This window comes from Mercenaria mercenaria, chromosome 3, assembly GCF_021730395.1.
Source record: "Mercenaria mercenaria strain notata chromosome 3, MADL_Memer_1, whole genome shotgun sequence".
Lineage (NCBI taxonomy): Eukaryota > Metazoa > Mollusca > Bivalvia > Venerida > Veneridae > Mercenaria > Mercenaria mercenaria.
Genome location: NC_069363.1, coordinates 85439046 through 85460590, shown reverse-complemented (window position 1 = coordinate 85460590; position 21545 = coordinate 85439046). Strand labels below are relative to the sequence as shown.

General features: G+C 36.2%; 1 long non-coding RNA gene across 2 annotated transcripts in view; it reads left to right on the top strand.

Moving 5' to 3' along the window:
- LOC128555755 (uncharacterized) overlaps positions 1–21545 on the top strand; it is a 58704-nt gene that overhangs the window by 5917 nt on the left and 31242 nt on the right. The window contains exons 1-2 of one of the 2 annotated variants that reach the window (XR_008370328.1): positions 7093–7623; positions 15098–15148. This is a non-coding gene — a long non-coding RNA (uncharacterized LOC128555755). Of the gene's footprint in view, positions 1–7092; positions 7624–15097; positions 15149–21545 lie in introns of those variants that run through there. The other variant, XR_008370327.1, reaches the window with a different exon arrangement.

The following is a 21545-nucleotide window of genomic DNA, read 5'->3' as shown; positions in this document are numbered from 1 at the left end:
ACGGAATTAAACAATTATATTGCTCTACCTATTTTGCTTGTTTTTTTTTAGATAACCATTATTTGCATAAGTCAAAGAGTAACTCCGCCCCGCCAGGTCGAATAAAACGCAAAATATGTATGTAAATAATAATGGATACACCAATCGCACTGCACATATATAAATTTTTAAAGTTAACATTTTTGATACATTGAGTCAAGTCCACTGTGATTTCAAAGGTCAACAGTCATAACAAAAATATTGACACACGAAATAATTTCAAAAGAGTTGCCATCAAATCTGCTTGTTAAAATTCAATTTGGGTGGGGGGGTGAGTATACTGGTTTCAGGTTGTCTGTCTGTCCGTCTGTCTGTCTGTCTGTCCGCAGACACAATCTTGTGCGCACCATCTCTCCTCATCCCCTTGACACAATTTAATGAAACTTCACACAAGTGATCAGTAACAACAGTAGTTGTGCATGGGGCATGTTAGGTTCTTTCAGAAAAAAAAATTGCAGAGTTACGGAACTTTGTTTTTTGTTACTTTACTATATACATAGACACAATCTTGTGCGCACCATCTCTTCTCATCCCCTTGACACAATTTAATGAAACTTCACACAATTAGTGATCGCCCATGCAAAAACAGGGCCTTTGCAGAATATACTTTTTATCTTAATTTGCCAAATATTTGCCATAACCTTTGCAGAACAGTTGCAGCACATGATTGCTGAATATATTCCACAGACGAGTAGAAATGGAACGAAATGTGCAACTATTCTGCAAAGCTTTCGCAAATATACACTACGCACACAGAATGCAAATACTTCGCAAATAATTTACAGTTCGCAGCTGAAACTTCGGCAAATAAATCGCAAAGTGATAGCAAAGTATTTGCAACTTGCATGCAAATAATATGCAAAGTATTCGCAAATACGTAACAAATAGCATAAAAATGAATTTCTGAGGTTCAAAGAAAAGGACTTTGTTTAATATCTGGAAAACAGATGTAAATTCACAAAACCATTTGCAGTTTAAATAACTATTAAAAGTCAATCATTGCAGTGATCATTCAGTAACAATAACTAAAATCATGTAATAATGTAAGTTTCAACAATTGCTTCAGTAAAAAGTGTTTTATATAACTATCATTGATTAACATTACCTTTCCACATGCTGCAATATTCTTTGGTTCTTGGAAGTCTTATTGCTTAACAACATGGTATTGCATTATCCTTATTCAACAAAGTGTATATCCAGAAAAAATAATTAGAATATAATAATATGTTTAACACAAGTTTGCATCACCAAAATATTTCTACTAACTGATGTGTAAACATTTCCTCACAATATTTTCAAAAATCCTGCCATTTGAATATAGACCAATCAGAAAACAGAATGGTTAATTACTTCCTGTACCTAGAGTCTACCAGGAAAGCAAATTCATCTACATTAACTATTTGCAAATGCTTTGCTCTTTCATTTGTGTACAAAGTGTTTATTTGCAATACCTTTGCTAACTAAATGAGCTGTTTGTTTGTTTGCAGATGCTTTGCTGTCTGCTAATTTAATAAAGTATTTGTTTGCAAAACCTTTGCAGTCTGTAATTTATCTAAGTGTTTATTTGCAAACCCTTTGCTACAGTGTGATACGTTTTGCAGACTGTTTGGAAAAGTCTGACGCAAATACTTTGCAATCACTTGGAATATAGTTTCTGAGAAAACAAATATTTAAAATATATTCTGCAAATACATGACAAAGGGTTAAATGTGTATGGGCAGTAACAACAGTAGTTGTGCATGGGGCATGTTAGGTTCTTTCAAAAGAAAAAATTGCAGAGTTAGGGACTTTGTTTTACATAAACATACTATGTACATACAGTCTACATATGCAATCTTGTGCGCGCCTAATCTTCCAAACCCTTGCACAGTTTAATGAAACTTCACACAAGTGATCAGTAACAACAGTAGTTGTGCATGGGGCATGTTAGGTTCTTTCAGAAAAAAAAATTGCAGAGTTATGGGACTTTGTTTTTTGTTACTATACTATATACATAGACACAATCTTGTGCGCACCATCTCTCCTCATCCCCTTGACACAATTTAATGAAACTTCACACAAGTGATCAGTAACAACAGTAGTTGTGCATGGGGCATGTTAGGTTCTTTCAAAAAAAAAAATTGCAAAGTTATGGGACTTTGTTTTTCGTTAACATACTATGTACATACAGTCTACATAATTATGCAGTCTTGTGCGCGCCTAATCTTCCGAACCCTTGCACACAATTTAATGAAACTTCACACAAGTGATCAGTACCAACCCTAGTTGTGCATGGTGCATGTTACGTTCTTTTAGATAAATACTCTGCATAGTTATGGGACTTTGTTTTTTGTTACTATACTATATACATACAGTCCACATAATTATGCAATCTTGTGTGCGTGCGTCAGATTGCAATGTACTATGTCAGTGCATGCAGGGGGTACATTCATCACCTTTAGTGATAGCTCTAGTTATATAATACATTTTATTTGACCATAAAATAGTAGATTTATTTACAACTGAAAAGTTAATATAAAAGATAAAAGATATTATATTAAATTAATATATGTTTGTATCTAGATTGAAAAGAAAATTTTCTTTTCTTGAAAATGCCATCAGAATTGTGATTTTCCCAATTATTAAACTCCTGTTAGGAAAACCTGCATGAAATGCATTTTTTTTAAGTCAGTGTAACAAACAGGTTTAATAGCACACAATTTATATAAAATTTGCTAAATATTTTCATAGTACTGTGTCTATTCTGAAATTTTGTAATTTCAGGGTTTAATCAAATTCCACATTGTAGAAAAGAAAATGATTTGTATGTGCAGAACTGTCTTAAAGGCACAGACCTCCAGGGCCCAGTTGTCCGAAACTTTAACCAGCTGTTAAACTTAACGGCCTGTTAAATTTTGATTCAAAATAATAGGCACGATGGGAACCACTTGTATGATGTTTTTAATTTTACGGTTTACTGTTTTAGTGTTAATAATTCTTAAATTATAATATGTTTTACTAAGTCTTCTGAAATGTCGAAATGTAACTGAGACTAAAAGTTAATAGATATAGACTGCTAGCTTAACTGCCTGTTAAAGCTTCGAACAACTGGGCCCAGATCGTACAACAACAAAAAAACGAAAATTTTTTAGATACATGTATCAGAAAATTATTGCTACACAACAACAAAAAAAAAGGAAAATTTTTTAGATATCAGAAAATTATTGCTATATTTCTTAAGAAGGCTTTAAAACTGAGTTACTGACAGATTATATGTTATGGAAACACATTAATTTAAGAATTATATAGTTGGTTATTTTGTGCCCCCCCCCCCCCCATGAGTGGTGGGGGGCATATAGATTTGCTCTTGTCCGTCCGTCCTTCCGAGAATGTTGTGTCGTGCCTAGCTCCAAAAGTATTTGACGTAGAGTCACAAAACTTTACAGGAATGTTGGTCAGCATGTGTAGTTGTGCACCTGGGGTTTCGCGTCCGGATTTATTCAGTCTTGTTATGGCCCCTGACTTTGTAAAAATTGGTCATTTTAGTGTTGTGTCGCGCCTAGCTTGAAAAGTATTTGACCTAGAGTCACAAAACTTTACAGGAATATTGGTCTGTATGTGTAGTTGTGCACCTGGGGTTTCGCGTCCGGATTCATTCAGTATTGTAGGAGTTATGGCCCCTGACTTAGTAAAAAATTGGCCATTTTGATGTTGTGTCGCACGTAGCTCCAAAAGTATTTGACCTAGAGTCACCAAAGTTTACAGGAATGTTGGTCAGCATGTGCAGTTGTGCACGTGGGGTTTCGTGTCCGGATTCATTCAGTTATGTAGGAGTTATGGTCCCTGACTTAGTTAAAAATTGTTCATTTTAATGTTGTGTCGTGCGTAGCTCCAAAAGTATGTGACCTAGAGTCACCAAAGTTTACAGGAATGTTGGTCAGCATGTGCAGTTGTGCACCTGGGGTTTCGTGTCCAGATTCATTTAGTCATGTAGGAGTTATGGCCCCTGACTTATTTAAAAATTGGTCATTTTAATGTTGTGTCGCGCCTAGCTCCAAAAGTATTTGACCTAGAGTCACCAAAGTTTACAGGAATGTTGGTCAGCATGTGCAGTTGTGCACCTGGGGTTTTGCATCCAGATTCATTCAGTCGTGTAGGAGTTACGGACCCTGACTTAGTTAAAAATTGGGCATTTTAATGTTGTGTCACACGTAGCTCCAAAAGTATTTGACCTAGGGTCACCAAAGTTTACAGGAATGTTGGTCAGCATGTGCAGTTGTGCACCTGGGGTTTTGCGTCCGGATTCATTCAGTATTGTAGGAGTTATGGCCCCTGGTCTAGGAAAAAATTGTCATTTTAATGTTTTGTCGCGCGTAGCTCCGAAAATATTTTACCTGTACAGTCATTATTTCACTACACAAGACCTGCAGACTTCTTGTCCAGACTTATTCAAAAAAAAAGTTTGTGAAACGTATATGTTAAAATGTACTTGACCTTAGAATCATAAAACATTAGCAGATTGTTTTATAGCCTGTGAAGTGTTCTCTTTAGGATTTTACTCAGCTAGGCCAGAGTAATGGCCAACTAAGTGAAAAATACACATAAGGTTCTTAAAAGTTTGTGTTGCAAACATCTTAAAAATTGTTTAACCTGAGTCATTAAACCATGTTACAGTGGCAGGAGTGGGGGGCACCTGTGTCCTATGGACACACATCTAGTTTTACTTCTATTTTTCCATTCAAAATTGAAAAGCATTTGTGAAGGAATATAGGAGGTAAATATATTAATATATGTATTCCTCAGTGGTGTATTGATGGAGAACACAGGAAAATGTTTATTGCTGCAAGTGACTGGGGTTTGATTCCTGACTCGGGCATGTTTTTTTTTTTTTCTCGATTTCTCGATTCAGCATTTTTAAGACACTTTAGAAACAAAAACTAATGTTTTAATGTTCATAATACAAGCAAACCTCTTTTTTCTGTTTTAAAGAGATCATTTTTAGCAAAAAAAATCTGGAGGTCAGTGCCTGTAATGGTCTTTTCATGAAATTAAATGTATAAAATTTAATGTTGAAGCAGAAACAACCTGTTGTTTTTTTCTCCCCTAGTAACCCCCCCCCCCCCCCCCCCAAATCCCACCCAGTTTTTGTACACCAGTATGTTTTATTGATTTTTATAACATTTCATAATTACTCGCCCCCCCCCCCACCTCCTCCCAACCCCCCCACTTCCCCACCTCTTTTATGTGAAAGTATATAAAAAGCTGAGTATTTTGTTTTAGTTAGATATATAATTTTGCAGTTGGTTGATCTATAGCTATAATTACCAGGATATTTTGACAGTAACCTGAAGATAGGAAAAGGGAGGTAATTTTTTACAAATTTATTTCAGCTTAAAATATATCAGTCATTGATGCAAATCTTTAACAAATATACTACTACCTGTTTTATATATATAGGATTTCTAATACTGGTAAAGAATTTTATTCAAATGTATCAGTATAAACTTTAATGCTAAGCATCTTTAACCAAGATAGGAAAAGCAAATTTTAAAAAACGTCCAATGAAATTTAACTTGTATTAGCCCTTATCATGCTGAACATGATTTATTCCGTCTTTGCGACCAGTGTAGATCATGATCAGCCTGCACATCCATGCAGTCTGATGATGATCAGCGCTGTTCGCCATTCAATCAGTATATTTTTGGTAAGCATCCCTTTTAACAGTTAATGGTACTGTCCAAATTGAAAAATTGACAAGTTCATTATAGAAATTCAGCAGGGTAAGGGTTAGATATGCCAGATGAATACAGAGAAGTGTAAAATTTAATGATGACTGTGTTTTTGAAATTTTAACAGTTGATTAAACAGGTGGTGGATAAAGTTTTATGGTTACATAAATTACAAGAATTTAATGCATGAGTTAAGGATTATGAACATTAAAAAGTCTTTTCATCTAACTAATGTTTCCCACCAATCAAGACTAATATTTTGAATCAAAATTTAACCAGAGGTGGGATAGTTTAACATTCAGTTAAAAATTCAAACTGTTGAACTAGGCCCTTACATGTTAAAGTTTCTAACAAATTTTACTTGTCCCATAATAACCAAAATCTGCCTTATAACCACTTAATTTTAACCTTAAATTAGCCTGCTGGTGGTAAGTGATTCTGCCTTTCCAATCAGTGCAGACCAAGATCAGCCTGCACATCTGATCTTGGTCTGCACTGTTTGCTAAATATTCAGCCAGTAAATATTTAGTGAACACCCCTTTGAATAATAAGTGGTACTGACCAGATTGAATGAAGGACCAGTCCATTTTAGAAATTTAGCAGGGTTAAGGTAGTTCTGCACGTTTGATAAACCGGAAGTGATGGTGTAACGTCATTTATCTGGAAAACGTAGAATAAAGCCTGGATTCGGCGTACGAAAATGAAAATCATTTTTATGAGTCGCAACCTTTGAGTAACTTTATCAAAATGGCGCTGTTACTATATTTCTAAAGTCAAAATATGATATCAAAACATATATATGTCACGTTAAATAATTCAAAATAATGTCTTAAAATTAGCGTGAAATATTCGGTTCACTTTAATCATGGTCAAAATTTAATATCTCAAAAATAAGCATGTGGACCTATAAATTTTATTTCACCACATTATAGGCTATATGTTTATTTACATCTGTGAGAAGTTTCATCACAATCTACATTGAAGAAAAATTTCTTTTCGCAAAAATGTTTTGAAAGTTATGATTTTCCCATAGACTCCCCATTATGAAAAATTGTGTGAGCTAGGTCCAAATTTTTCAAATCAGTCTAGCAAAAATCTAGCACACAACCCTATCCCTTTTATATGCTGAACTTTCTAGGTATAATCTGATGTTTTGAAAAATCAGAGTTTAATCAAATTCTACATTGTAGAAAAAATTCAGATCCAAACGTGCAGAACTGTAACCTTAAGTGGTTAAGTGGTTTATCTCATAATCTCAATCGTCTTTGAAAGAATTTAAAAACTTCTAACGAACATTTCAACAAAAATAACAAATGTTGAACCTGAAATAAAATATGAGATCAGGGAATGGCCTCCCATTGTTGTTGGTTGACAATTAAGCTATTATCTTTTTTACATCACATTGTGACCAGGAATGTATTTTTATAAAACAAGACATTACAGGTTTGAAAACTTGATATTTTGATATGATTTTTGGCGTCTGCTGTGTAAAATTTCAGTGGCAAAATTTATATACCTTCATTGGCATTCTAGTTTCAAATTTCTTTTTTGAAAAAGTGTACAAAGAACTCCTTTTATAAGTTTGAATAAATTCACTGCTGCTAACAACTGAAATCTTAAGAGCGTCTCAAATACGGATGGTATTGACTTTGTATAAGCTTGTCATGTCCATCGATCAATCAGTTACTATTTTACATTATATTTTTACTTCCGCTAAATAATGATCAGGTATTTAATAGTTTAACACACCTGAAAGGAAAAAAAGATCACTTAAAAATTGGATGCCTTCAGAAGTTATCAATAAAATACCTATTGTTGACTGTGTGCCGTAATCACAACTTTTATAGGAAAGTTTATGTGGTATATGCCAAGTCAGGTAAATTTTTGTTATACAAATAATTAATGTAGGAAGTTACATAATTAAAGTTTCCTATATATTATCAAGTTATCAGTTGCATCGTCACGGTTTTATTGTTGGCGTAGTGGACAATCATGCAGTGAGAAAGGTTTTAAGGTTCTGCACATTTGATTAACTGGAAGTGACAATCGATGTAACATCATTTAATTATCAGAAAAAATATAGTCTTATAGACTAATACTTTGTAGCCATTGTACGGATAAAATATTATTCACCATCATTTTGAATTATTTTAATCAAAACCTATATATACTGGCCGTCATAAAAAAGTACCCACTTAGTAATTACTGTTGGTATAAAATAAACTGCCTCGGTAGCCTAGTGGTAAAGCGTCTGCTTCGAGTGCGGGAGGTCATGGGTTTGAGACCCGGCCGCGACATACCAAAGACGTGAAAAATGGTACCAGTAGTTCGGTTGCTTGTCGCTCAACATTAAAAGGGAAACTGGCCTCTAAATTCTCTCATACTCTTGTGGCGATGGATTCCATCAGGAATGAGGTGTCGAGAGTGATTAATATAAGTTGTAGAACTTCCTTCACATAGTCAACCTAAAATAGTGTATAAACTAAAATAAACAAAGCACAAGTAATCCAGATAAATTCCATTCTTGTGTAGATAAAACATTTTAGAATATTGATTAGCACCAAAAAAGTGATTTGATTCAATACTAAAGTTCTCACTGCATGTATTGAAATGTGCACAAGGTGAAAACAAAAGTCACAGACTTTAGATATAGCAAGTGTGTCCACCTCTAACATCAATACATGCTTGGCATCTTCGGCACATACTGCGAATTAGATATTGTATACGATACTGTAGGATGGCATTCCATTTATTTACGAGAATTTGAATCAGCTGCTGATGGTTTTGGATGGGATTACCGCTATTGTAGACCCTGCGACCAAGTTGGTCCCGCAAATGCTCAGTTGGACTGAGATTTAGTGAAAATGCAGGCCATTGTAACACGTTACCGCTTTTAGCTGCCAGGAATTCTGAGGTCAGTCTGGCAGAGTGTAGTCTTACGTTATATTGCTGGAAGAATTTTGTAACATCAGGGTGATTAGCAAGAAATAATAGCACTTGCAGTTGCAATACATCATCGGCTTAACGCCGTGCCGTAAGACTTCCACTGACAACGCTGAGTGGTGTCCTATAGTTCCATGAGATTCCGCCCCATACCATAATACTCGCACCACCCCACCGTGGTGCCTAGTGAATGAACACGACGGCAGGCGTAACGCTCGACGGCGGCATACTTTAAGTCGTCTGTTCCGCATATCCAAGACGTGTCTCGTCCGTAAACAAGACATATATATTGCCATTGACGCTGCGTCCATCGCAGATGATGGTGACACAAAATGACACAATTTCCCCGATGTTCTTGTGTTAACATATTGCCTCGATATGTGTCATAGCTACGTAATCCAGTTTCATAGAAGCGGCGACGTATAGTTGACTCACTGACATGTTGTCCATGGACACTTACAGTCCCTCAAGCAACACGTGCAGTGCAAAACCTGTTACGCAATTGTGAAAGCGTAATATGCCATTCCTGTTGATGTGACGTATTTCTCAGACATCCAAAACGTTCCCTGTCACTCACAGACCCGGTTGCAGTGTGCCGTTCTACAAGTTTTCTTAATTTACGATGTGTGCGATTCATTCGACGTGCCTCCTGCCGATATGACAATTACCACTCTCCATCATGCCAACGGCTTGGTTACATTGAATATCATTCAAACGTGCCATTTCAGTGCAGTAATTAAAAAAAAACTATGGCGTTTTTAGCTCTACTATTTGGAGAATAGGGGGGCTATTCTACTTGCCCCGGCGTCGGCGTGGCATCACAATGTCATGTCTCAGCTTTCTTGGTTAAAGTTTTTCGGCAACCTTAGTTTTTCTGTCATATCTTTGTTACTTTTGCTTATATCTTACTGTAACTTCACATAAACATTGTTCAGCATACAAACAAAGTTACATGATATGCAGGGGCCTGGACCATTATACCCAAGGTCAAGATCACCAAGGTGTTATACTTTTTGAGGTTAAAGTTTTTCGGCAACATTTGTTTTCCTGTCATATCTTTGTTACAATTGCTTATATCTTACTGTAAGTTCACATAAACATTCTCCAGCATACATATAAAGTATGTGCAGGGACTGGGCCCATAATACCAAGGTCAAGGTCACAAAGTTGTTATACTTGGAAATATTTTCATGTTAAATTTTTTTGAAAGCTTCGTTTATAGACATACCTTTAGTACTTTAAAAGATAATTACTTGAAATTAAAAAAGTTTCTTTATAATCATGATCTGCATGTGTGGTTACAATCCCCATAACTATTATAATATTGTATTTTTGACAGAATTATGCCCCTTTCATACTTAATGTTTTTTGGCAATCTTCGCTTTCTGGATATAACTTTAGTATAATATAAGATATTTAAGACTTGAAACTTAAAATGTATCTTTATCATCATCATCTGCATGTGTGGTAACAATCCACATAACTCTGATTTGTATTTTTGACCAAATTATGCCCCTTTCATACTTAATTTTTTGTTGACAATCTTTGTTCTCTGGACATATCTTTGATGTTATATAAGATAATGACTTGAAACTCAAAATATATCTTTACCATCATCATCTGCATGTGTGGTAACAGTCCCTGAATAACTCTAATTTGTGTTCTTGACAGAATTATGCCCCTTAGTTTGTCTTCGTTTTAAAAGTAGAGATCTCATATTCATTTTACTGTCAAATCGCCGAATTGTGGAGCGCACTGTCTTACGGACAGCTCTTGTTCTGTAATATCCTTGCACTGATTGATAACGCACAAAAAACTTTGTATGAACTCTTGTGCTACAGTTACTCATAAAAAGGCCTATTTTGCATGTGCACCACAAGCAAGCCATATTTTGGCGACCGTTATATGCCAAATATTTAAGCTTAATTAAAATCATCCAGTATTGACCATAAAACCCTAGTTTATACCATTTAAATTTCAAGTTCGATTGCTAAAGGCCAAAATAAAATATTTTTCAGAGGGGGCACTTCCTTAGGCCAAACTTAAAATATTCTTTTTTTCCCCATCTCGACCCAAGCAGGTGAAGTCGACGCCCCAGAATTAGAAGGGCGTAAGTGTTAGTTACGCCCTTTTATGAATCATACATTTTTTGAAACTACACACCAAGGGCATATTTCTGTAAAAAAAAATTTCGTCACAAACTGCTGTGTTGACCAAATTCACCAATAATAAAAGGACGTAAGTGAAAAGTTTTTCAGAATCCTAGTAACAGAAGGGCGTATCTGCACTTAATTGTTGTACCAGAAAAGTCCACTTACGCCCTTAGAATTAGAAGGGCGTATCTGTCATAGACAGTTTTTTTCGTTTTGCCGAAAAGTATGATTTTCAACTTACGCCCTTCTAATTCTGGGGCGTCGAAGTATGGGTAGGTAGGTAGGTAAAATATTTTTTTTTGAAATTTGTAGGAATTACCAACACTCTAAAATTTAAATAGGTACCAAGTTTACAGGTATTCAATCTGAATGTCTTTCTGCAAAACGACCAAGTGATTCTTGTGAAGCACATACTATATTTTTCTTTCACTCCTTGCCTGTTAACAATAAGGTATTTGGTTGCAATGTTTCTACATTGTCAATAGTAAAGGGTTCACTATTTTCGGTGGTGGACAGTTTTACGCTAAACTGGCTGTTATCAATTGCTGCATTTACTGTGGTTTCAATTTCTCTATCACCAACAGCTTCGTCAACAATGTCACACATTGTCAACTTCGTCGACAACTTGCAAATTTTCTTGTTACCAGCGAACGATTTGTGTTCCCATTTTTTATAGTTACGGAGATGCAAACTGAATGCTCCGCCATTTTCTAATTTGTCATCTCCAAGCGTCTTTTTACCACCGACTGTTCTAATACTTACTTGCGCCAATGCGATACAGATCAAAAGATCGGTTTCGTACTCAAACTAATTCGAAATATGCATTTTTTGTCCCAGGGTTTTACGTACGAATTAAAAAAAAATTTCATTTCTGTTTCGGCGATAAAATTTTTCAGGTCGCCCCAATTTTTTCGAGTCGGTCGTGGATGGGGAAACAAACAATATTTTACTTACGGCCTTATAACGGCGAGTATAATATTATATTCACTAGAGCACTGAAATTTATATATCGTCAGAAAATGGGTAACAAACTGTAGATCATGCTGCTAATTGTTTCTGACATAAATAGCATTTAATTACCTCCCTTTATATGAAAAAAAAATGGAGGTTTTTAATATTTCATTACTTATTCTGTCTATATGAGTTTTTATACTCTTGATACAGATAATTGAAAATACTTTCATTCTTTCCTGCATTCACCTCAAACAATTTATTTAAACCAAGTAATCTGTTGCCAGTAATGGCCAATTTAAATGCTTAGTAGCAGTCAGCGGGCAGGTTGCTATACTTTTTTAACATTTTATTTGATTAAATCTGTCCACTTATTATGCAACTCATATCTTAGGCAGAGTTTTCCAACACCAATGAAAACACTGGTAGCTTAACTGACCTGTCCCATGTGCAAGAATAATTTGACCCCCACCTCATATTAATTGGTCAAGAATCTAGGAACTGTCTTTTAGATTGATTGGCTGTTATAATGTAAGTTATGTTATGGAAAATGATGTTTAACCTATATCATATTTACCCTTACCGTGCTTGATTTCTGTAATGAACTTGTCCATTTTTTAATTGACAATGGAAAGTACCTTTATTAACTGCTAAAAGACTGACTGAATGGCAAACAGTGTGGATCATGATCAGACTGGCCGGATGTGCAGGCTGATCATGATCTACACTTGGGTTGCAAAGGCAGAACAAGTTATGTCCTAAGAAAGGAAAGGCTCAATAAATTACACATTAGTAATTTTGTAGTCAGCCCAAGGTTAATTAATGTTATACAGTTTTGTTATTGTGGTCATACGTAATGCATGCATATTATGCATGTTTATAATCACTGTTTTGGGTGCAATTAATGCACAGCATGTGATGCATTATATAGGTGAATTAATCAAACAAAATTGAAAAAGACCTGTGAACAAAGATATTCTGCATACCTGTGTAAACAGTTTGAAGGAAATTTAAGATAAAAATGATCTTGACTGCTGATCGAATTATTTTGGACAAGATCAGACCTATTTTGATTCTTGAATAAATACATAATTAAAATAGAAAATGAATATTGTATTTGAATATACAGTGAGTGTCGTATTGACTGGTTTAATAGGGAATAATGAAGTGCAGATCAGACCGCTGAAAAACAGGGAGTCAAATTCAGAACACTTTTATCTAATAATTTATATGTTAGAAAATGTTTAGTCATGATCAAAATACAAGTTTTCTCAAGTGTTAATCTAGGGTATAGAAATAGAAATATTGACTCACTCACTTTTAAATTGTTCCCAGGGGCGTAGCTGGCTTTTTATAAGTTGCAGGCCCGGTAGATAGAGAGCCGAAGGCGCAAGTTTGGTAGGGGAGTAGGGGGTACCCTCCCCCAGAAAATTTTGAAAAATTAGAGTGTCTGTGGTGCAGTCTGAGAGATTCTGGCAGATTAAAACCAATACTAAGCGAAGGACTTCAGGTCAATAAAAACACTTATTACATACTCGTTTCCCTCCATATTGCATACTTCTTTAAAATGTAAAAAAAATTGCAAGTCGATACATCAATAAATGAAAAAGGAATTAAATTTTAGTAGTCAGATATACTCTTGATTTTATTTCTGTCCATTTTTAACCTCACATGCAGTTTTTTATAGTCAATAATCACCATGTTCAACCATGGTCATGGACCATGGTTGACTGTGGTCCCCAACCATGGTCGACCATGGTGATTATTGACTATCAAAAACCGTGGTGCCATTTAACAAAACGTGGTCGACCATGGTCAACCATGGTCATATGACCATGAACTACCACGATAGACCATGGTAGCCCATGGTCATATGACCTTCATTTCGCCTGGGTCAACATAACAAAAGATCTGTAAAAATAAATGTACTTCTTTGACATAACGCATTTACAAAGAGGCCATTTACTGTTAAAATGTGACACTTCTAGTCCATAAATTTTAACGTTAATCCATTGACCAGACTGACGCCTTTTGCCGTTAATTGCATCACATTGTACTAGTTTTAAGCATTTTATTATTATTCTAACACGACCCGTCATATTATATATAAATACATAGAGGAACCATCTACACGGTGTGTATGCATATCACATGCCTGCCTGTGGTAAATGAAAAAACGGATGTGGTAAACAATGAACTCCAATTCGCCGCTTTGTCAGGGAGCTAAAAAAATCGATGTTTTCGTCCTGGACAAAAGCATTTGAACCTCGGGAAGACGTAGCTGCATACCCTTTCTTATTTATCGTTATGTTTGTTTTATCACTTGACAAAAGTTCAAACAAAGATGGAATGTAACACTAATATTCTGATGGATAATCAGTGGTAACTACAAATAAACTTGGAGAGTACTTAATAAGCCTTTACCCTGCTAAATTTCTAAAATGGACTGGTCCATCATTCAATTTGGGCAGTACCACTTATTATTTAAAGGGGTGTTCTGACTGACTGATAGTTTACAGGTTGAACAGCCAACAGGCAGACCACAGTCAGCCTGCACGGATGGTCTGCACTGGTCGCAAAGGCAAAATCACTTGCCACCAGTAGACTAAAGCTGGCCTTGACACTTGAAGCAATCAAAGTGCATTTGTTTACATGCGTTCAACACTGCCCGGTTTTCAGTCTTTACCTGCACAAAAAAGCTGAATAAGAAACAGACTAATTTGTACGGGTGGCTTTCATTGGCTGACTAATTAACCTTTAGCCAGTGTTGGCGGCAAGTTAGATTCTACCTTTGCAACAAGTGCAGTCTGCACTGTTCAGAATTCAGTCAGTAAATTTTCAGTGAACACTCCTTTGATAAACAAATGGTACTGTCCAAATTGAAAGATGGACCAGTCCATTGTAGAAATTTAGTAAAGTGAAGGTTAAATGCAGGAGTACCATGCATCTGTATACCTAAACAGCAAACAATTTGCAGGTAGCAAAGGTCAGATAACTGAAGTAACGCCTTAGTTTACCTAACCTTCTCCATTGTCAGTTAATTTACCTATGCCCAAAAGTCCTGTATAAGACCCTGTAATTTTTTCTCGAGATACATAAAAGTGTACATACATACATACCAGGATACACACATACAAGGATACATACAAACAGTTTATGATATACATTGCATTATAGTCAGTCATGTAATGCAAAAGTACAGTGGTCTTTTGTCTTCTGCAGAAAAAATCCATAATGGTGAACTTTGAATATATTGTACTTTTAACTTGCATGAACAGTATTTTTTGCCTTTTTTTTTTGCAGAAGAAAGTCAAGTTGACAACTGCAACTGCACTAGGAACGTGGGGAGCTGAGGTAGGTCAGCTAACATTTTAAACTACAGTACATGTATAGACACTGTCAGTTATGACTGAAAAATTGTACACTCTAACTGTGACAACTGTTTATTGTTTGATATTGCAGTTCATAAAATAGCTACCCCCTCAAGGTTCGATAGGGATGGCACAGATCTACGGACCATGGGGTTCTGAGTTTGATTCCCGGGCAAGGCATAATGTTCTCCATGTCAATTTGATAAAAGACATTGTGTCTAAAATCATTCAGCCTCAATTTCTGATTCATTGTCAAGCCTGCTTGCTGAAAGCAAAGACATAGTCGTCCCAGTGGCTGTTTGGTGTATGACTGCATTAGTGCATGTGTGCGTTTGTCCGTATTGTTTTGTCTGGAATGAAATTTGACATGCAATGAGCAATCTTGTTTATATTTGACTTGAATGTTTATCCCAATGAGATGGAGTGTCATGCGCAAACCCCAGATTCCTATCTCAAAGGTCAAGGTCACGCTTTGGTTTCAAGAGTTGTACCGTAAACACATGATTCAGCGGTAGCTAGCTGCTTCGTCATTTTTAGCTCACCTGTCACATAGTGACAGGGTGAGCTTTTGTGATCGCGCTTCATCCATCCGTCCGTTCACAATTTCTTGTGAACACGATAGAGACCACATTTTTCAAGCAATTTTGATCAAACTTGTACAAAACTTGTATTGGCATGATATCTCGGTTCCTGCTGAAAACTGGCCAGATCCCATCATAGGTTCTAGAGTTATTGCCCCTTAAAGGGCCAGAATTTGCTGTTGTGCGTGCGTCAACACTTTCTTGTTTGCATGATAGTGGTTTCATTTATGATTTTATTTTAACCAGACTAGCATACAACTTGTATCACCATAAGATCTTGGTTCCTATCTTGAACTGGCCAGATCCAAGTATGGGTTCCAGAGTAAGGGACCCTGAAAGGGCCAAAATTAGCTATTTTGACCTTGTCTGCACAATAGCAGCTTTATTTATGATTTGATTTTTACCAAACGTGCACACAACTTGTATCACCATAAGATCTTGCTTCCTTTCTTGAACTGGCCAGATTCCATTCTTTTATGGGTTCCAGAATTATGGCCCCAGAAAGGGCCAGAATTAGCTATTTTGACCTTGTCTGCACAATAGCAGCTTCATTTATGCTTTGATTTTAACTAAACTTGCACACAACTTGTATCACCATAAGATCTTGGTTCCTTTCTTGAATTGGCCAGATTCCATTATGGGTTCCAGACTGATGGCCCCTGAAAGGGCCAGAATTAGCTATTTTGACCTTGTCTGCACAATAGCAGCTTCATTTATGATTTGAATTTAATCAAACTTGCACAAAACTTGTGTCACCATAAGATCTCAATTCTTTTCTTGAACCGGCCAGATCCCACAATGGGTTCCAGAGTTATGGCCCCTAAAAGGGCCAAAATTAGCTATTTTGACCTTGTCTGCACAATAGCAGCTTCATTTATGATTTGATTTTAACCAAACTTGCACACAGCTTGTGTCACCATAAGATCTTGGTTTATTTCTTGAACTGGCCAGATTCCTTTATGGGTTCCAGACTTATGGCCCCTGATAGGGCCAGAATTAGCTATTTTGACCTTGTCTGCACAATAGCAGCTTCATTTATGATTTGATTTTAACCAGAGTTGCACACAACTTGTATCACCATAAGATCTCGATTTCTTTTTATACGCCGGAAGGGACGTATTATGTTATCGCCTCAGTGTCCGTCTGTCTGTCTGTATGTTGGTTAGCAATTTCCCTTCTGCTCTGTAACTCTTGAACCCCTTGAAGGATTTCAAAGAAACCTGACACAAATGTTCACCTCAACGAAACGACCAGCAGAGCGCATGTTTTGGGTGGCTCACTTCAAGATCAAGGTCACACTTAGGGTGAAAGGTCATATGACTTTGTTTTGTGTGATATTTCTCTGTATTTGCGTTGCATTGCAGTGCTCTTGTTCTTATTTGGCAGATCGTTCTTTTGTTCACTTACAATAATTCTTTTTTAATTACTTCCCTTTTATGTTACTATAAATAGCTTATTTAGTAACTTTTTTATTATTGGCCGTAGGGAAAAGCCGAGACCACTTTTCTGTGGTACAACATGGATAGTACCTCCAATTTTTAGGTGTATTTTGACATATCTCTGCCTTGTAAGAATTTTTTTTTCTTTTTAACAAAATAAATACCAGAATGTTGAGTCCACGTGAGATGCAGTTTGTTGAATAATTGTCTGCTAGATATTAAGTACGCCAACATTCAATCGCCCCTATTGGATGTACCCAGGTATTGAGTGTACAGTTTACTGACTGAAGGTTCGGGTTAATCAGGTTTAACATAGGTTTAATAGTGTACATTCAATGCATGCTGCACTCATTGCAGGAGATTTAATGCCGACCATATTAAGTATGATGAAAAAAGGGTGTTAGGTGAAGGAGACTTCATGGAGATAGAACTACTTTTTGGTACTATTTTGTTAGTTTTGTTATACATTAAGAATTGGATGATTTATCTAGATTTTGTTACCTCTGGGTAACTCCTCCAAAGAATAAATTATTATTTACCTCTTGTTTAAAAGGCAGAACTAAAGAAGAAAAGTTTTTTCTGTCATGTGGCCTTACAGTTTGATGATTTAAAAGTTCATACTATTTTAAATGCAAGGACTTTTAACTGCAGATACATAATGAATAAGAACATTGATTTTACTGCAAGCAGTTATTAACTCAGTGAATAGCATGTTTGAATTAAAATATGACAATTCCAAATGTCAATAAACCTTAAAATTTGTACAGATAATTTATCAACTTGGTGCAAACTAAAACAGGTAGTTTTGTATGTTATTCATTATGATGTGTCTTAAGGCAGAATGCATAATTATGTCTCCCCCAGGAGACATATTGTTTTTGCCCTGTCCGTCTGTCCGTCCGTCCTTCTGTCCGTCCAACCGTACGTCACACTTCATTTCCGAGCAATAACTGGAGAACCATTTGACCTAGAACCTTCAAACTTTATAGGGTTGTAGGGCTGCTGGAGTAGACGACCCCTATTGTTTTTGGGGTCACTCCGTCAAAGGTCAAGGTCACAGGGGCCTGAACATTGAAAACCATTTCCGATCAATAACTAGAGAACCATTTGACCCAGAATGTTGAAACTTAATAGGATGATTGGTCATGAAGAGTAGATGACCCCTATCGATTTTGGGGTCACTCCGTCAAAGGTCAAGGTCACAGGGGCCTGAACATTGAAAACCATTTCCGATCAACAACTAGAGAACCACTTGACCCAGAATGTTGAAACTTCATAGGATGATTGGTCATGAAGAGTAGATGACCCCTATTGATTTTGGGGTCACTCCGTCAAAGGTCAAGGTCACAGGGGCCTGAACATTGAAAACCATTTCCGATCAATAACTAGAGAACCACTTGACCCAGAATGTTGAAACTTCATAGGATGATTGTACATGCAAAAGAGATGACCCCTATCGATTTTGGGGTCACTCCATTAAAGGTCAAGGTCACAGGGGCCTGAACATTGAAAACCATTTCCGGTCAGTAACTTGAGAACCACTTGACCCAAAATTTTGAAACATAATAGGATGATTGGTCATGAAGAGTAGATGACCCCTAACGATTTTGGGGTCACTCTGTGAAAGGTCAAGGTCAGAGGGGCCCGCACATTGAAAACCATTTCCGGTCAGTAACTTGAGAACCACTTGACCCAGAATGATGAAACTTCGTAGGATGATTGGTCATGCAGAGTAGATGAACCCTAACGATTTTAGGGTCACTCTATTAAAGGTCAAGGCCACAGGGGCCTGAACATGGAAAACCATTTCCAATCAATAACTTGAGAACCTCTCGACACAGAATGTTGAAACTTCATAGGATGATTGTTCATGCAGAGTAAATGACCCTTATTGTTTTTGGGGTCACTCCGTTAAAGGTCAAGGTCACAGGGGCCTGAACATTGATAACCAGTTCCGATCAATAACTTGAGAACCACTTGACCCAGAATGTTGAAACTTCATAGGATGATTGAACATGCAGAGTAGATGACCCCTATTGATTTTGGGGTCAGTCTATTAAAGGTCAAGGTCACAGTGGCCTGTTCATGTAAAATCATTTTTTGGAAATAACTTGAGAACCACTTGACCTACAATGTTGAAACTTAATAGGATGATTGGACATGCAGAGTACATGACCCCTATTTATTTTGAGGTCACTTGATCAAAGGTCAGGGTCACAGGAGCCTGAACAGTGACTTGAGAACCACTAGGCCACGAGTGTTGAAATTTAGCGGGATGACTGGACATGCCAAGTAGATGATCCCTATTGCAGCCAACCACCAGTGTCTCTTTGACTTTCGCTCCTGACCCCTATTGACTTCTTGCCTATAGGACTTTGCATTGGGGGAGACATGCGCTTTTTTACAAAAGCATTTTCTAGTTTTATTTGACCTTGCTTAAACTTTGAAGTATCTTTACATTTGAAGAGAGATTTTATGATTAGATTTATGAGTATAATAGAACAAGTTTAGTGAAGTGTACTTTTCCTATTTTGAAATCTACATTCGTTATCTTTATGATAGTAATCTATATTCAGGTTGATAGAGGCAATGCCTAAGTATGTAGGACACTTCTGCATATTTAATATTCAACATTTTTTTAACCTTTAGGCAGCTGGCGGCAAGCTATTCTGCCTTTACGGCCAGTGCAGACCAAGATCATGATCTGCACTGCTCGCTATTCAGTCAGTAAATTTTAAGTGAACATCCCTTCAAATAATAAATGGTATTGCCCAAATTGAATGATCGATCAGTCCATTTTAGAAATTTAGCAGGCTAAGAGTTACAAATTGATATTGACAGCAGCATTTATAAAATACCAAGTCTTTTAACAGTAATATATAGAGGATTTTTGTGTTGGTCAGCATGTGTAGTTGTGCACCTGGGGTTTCGCGTCCGGATTCATTCAGTCTTGTAGGAGTTATGGCCCCTGACTTTGTAAAAATTGGTCATTTTAGTGTTGTGTCGTGCCTAGCTCCAACAGTATTTGACATAGAGTCACAAAACTTTACAGGAATGTTGGTCAGCATGTGTAGTTGTGCACCTGGGGTTTCGCATCCGGATTCATTCATTCGTGTAGGAGTTATGGCCCCTGACTTAGTAAACAATTGGTCATTTTAATGTTGTGTCGCGGGTAGCTCCAAAAGTATTTGACCTAGAGTCACAAAACTTTACAGGAATGTTGGTCAGCATGTGCAGTTGTGCACCTGGGGTTTTGCGTCCGGATTCATTCAGTCATGTAGGAGTTATGGCCCCTGACTTATTTTGTTTTTTTAAGTTTTTTCATTACACAAGACCAGACTTCTTGTCCAGACTTACTCAAAAAAAAAAAAAGGTTTGTGAAACATGTATGTTAAAATGATCTTGACCTAGAATCATAAAACAAATTAGAGGATTGTTTTATAGCCTGTGAAGTGTTCTCTTTAGGATTTTACTCAGCTAGGCCAGAGTTAAGGCTAACAAAGTGAAAAATACACATAAGGTTTTTAAAAGTTTGTGTTGCAAACATCTTAAAAATTATTTAACCCGAGTCATAAAACCATGTTACAATGGCAGGATAGTGGGGCGGTGGGGGGCACCTGTGTCCTATGGAAACATCTAGTTGTTTGTTTCAGTTTAAGATTGAATAAGATTGAAATATCTTTCACTTTAAATGAACACCAGATGCAAAACATTTTTGTATTTTTACAAGTGGCTAAACCACAACTGAAAATGTAAGTTTTGGAGTTCTTTAAAGTGAAATATATTTTGATTTTTAATACAGGTTAAACATTATGTTAGGTTTTCAATAGTATATTTACCAAAGGACTTCGGACACTATCGTATGCTTCTAGCCTACATTTTAAATGCAAATTTCTCATTAAGTATTTGAACAATACCCAAATCATTTCAAGTCAATGATAAACCAATGTATTAGTTAATTTATTACAGCAGAAACTGATTTGTATCTGTTCCTATCAACATGTTTTTCTTATTTTATGTGGGCCACGGTATATTTTCTTGAAAAAAATAAAATGTTTAATTTCCGTAAAAATATAATGTCATCACTTTACGGAAGTTTTAAATATATGAATTTCAGTCGAAAAAAGTGATAAAATCTGTTTATTTAAGGAAAAAATAACATTTTAAGATTAAAACCCTATAAATAAATAAAAAAGAGAACGATATTTTTGCAAACAACCTGTACTTGATTTATCTATACACTGTTCGTAATGTAAAGTTATTGATGCATTACATATGTGAATAGGTATACATGTATAAGTGACCGGTCAGTTTTATTACAGTGGTTCAGGTAGTTATTTAAGTACATGTACATGTCTGT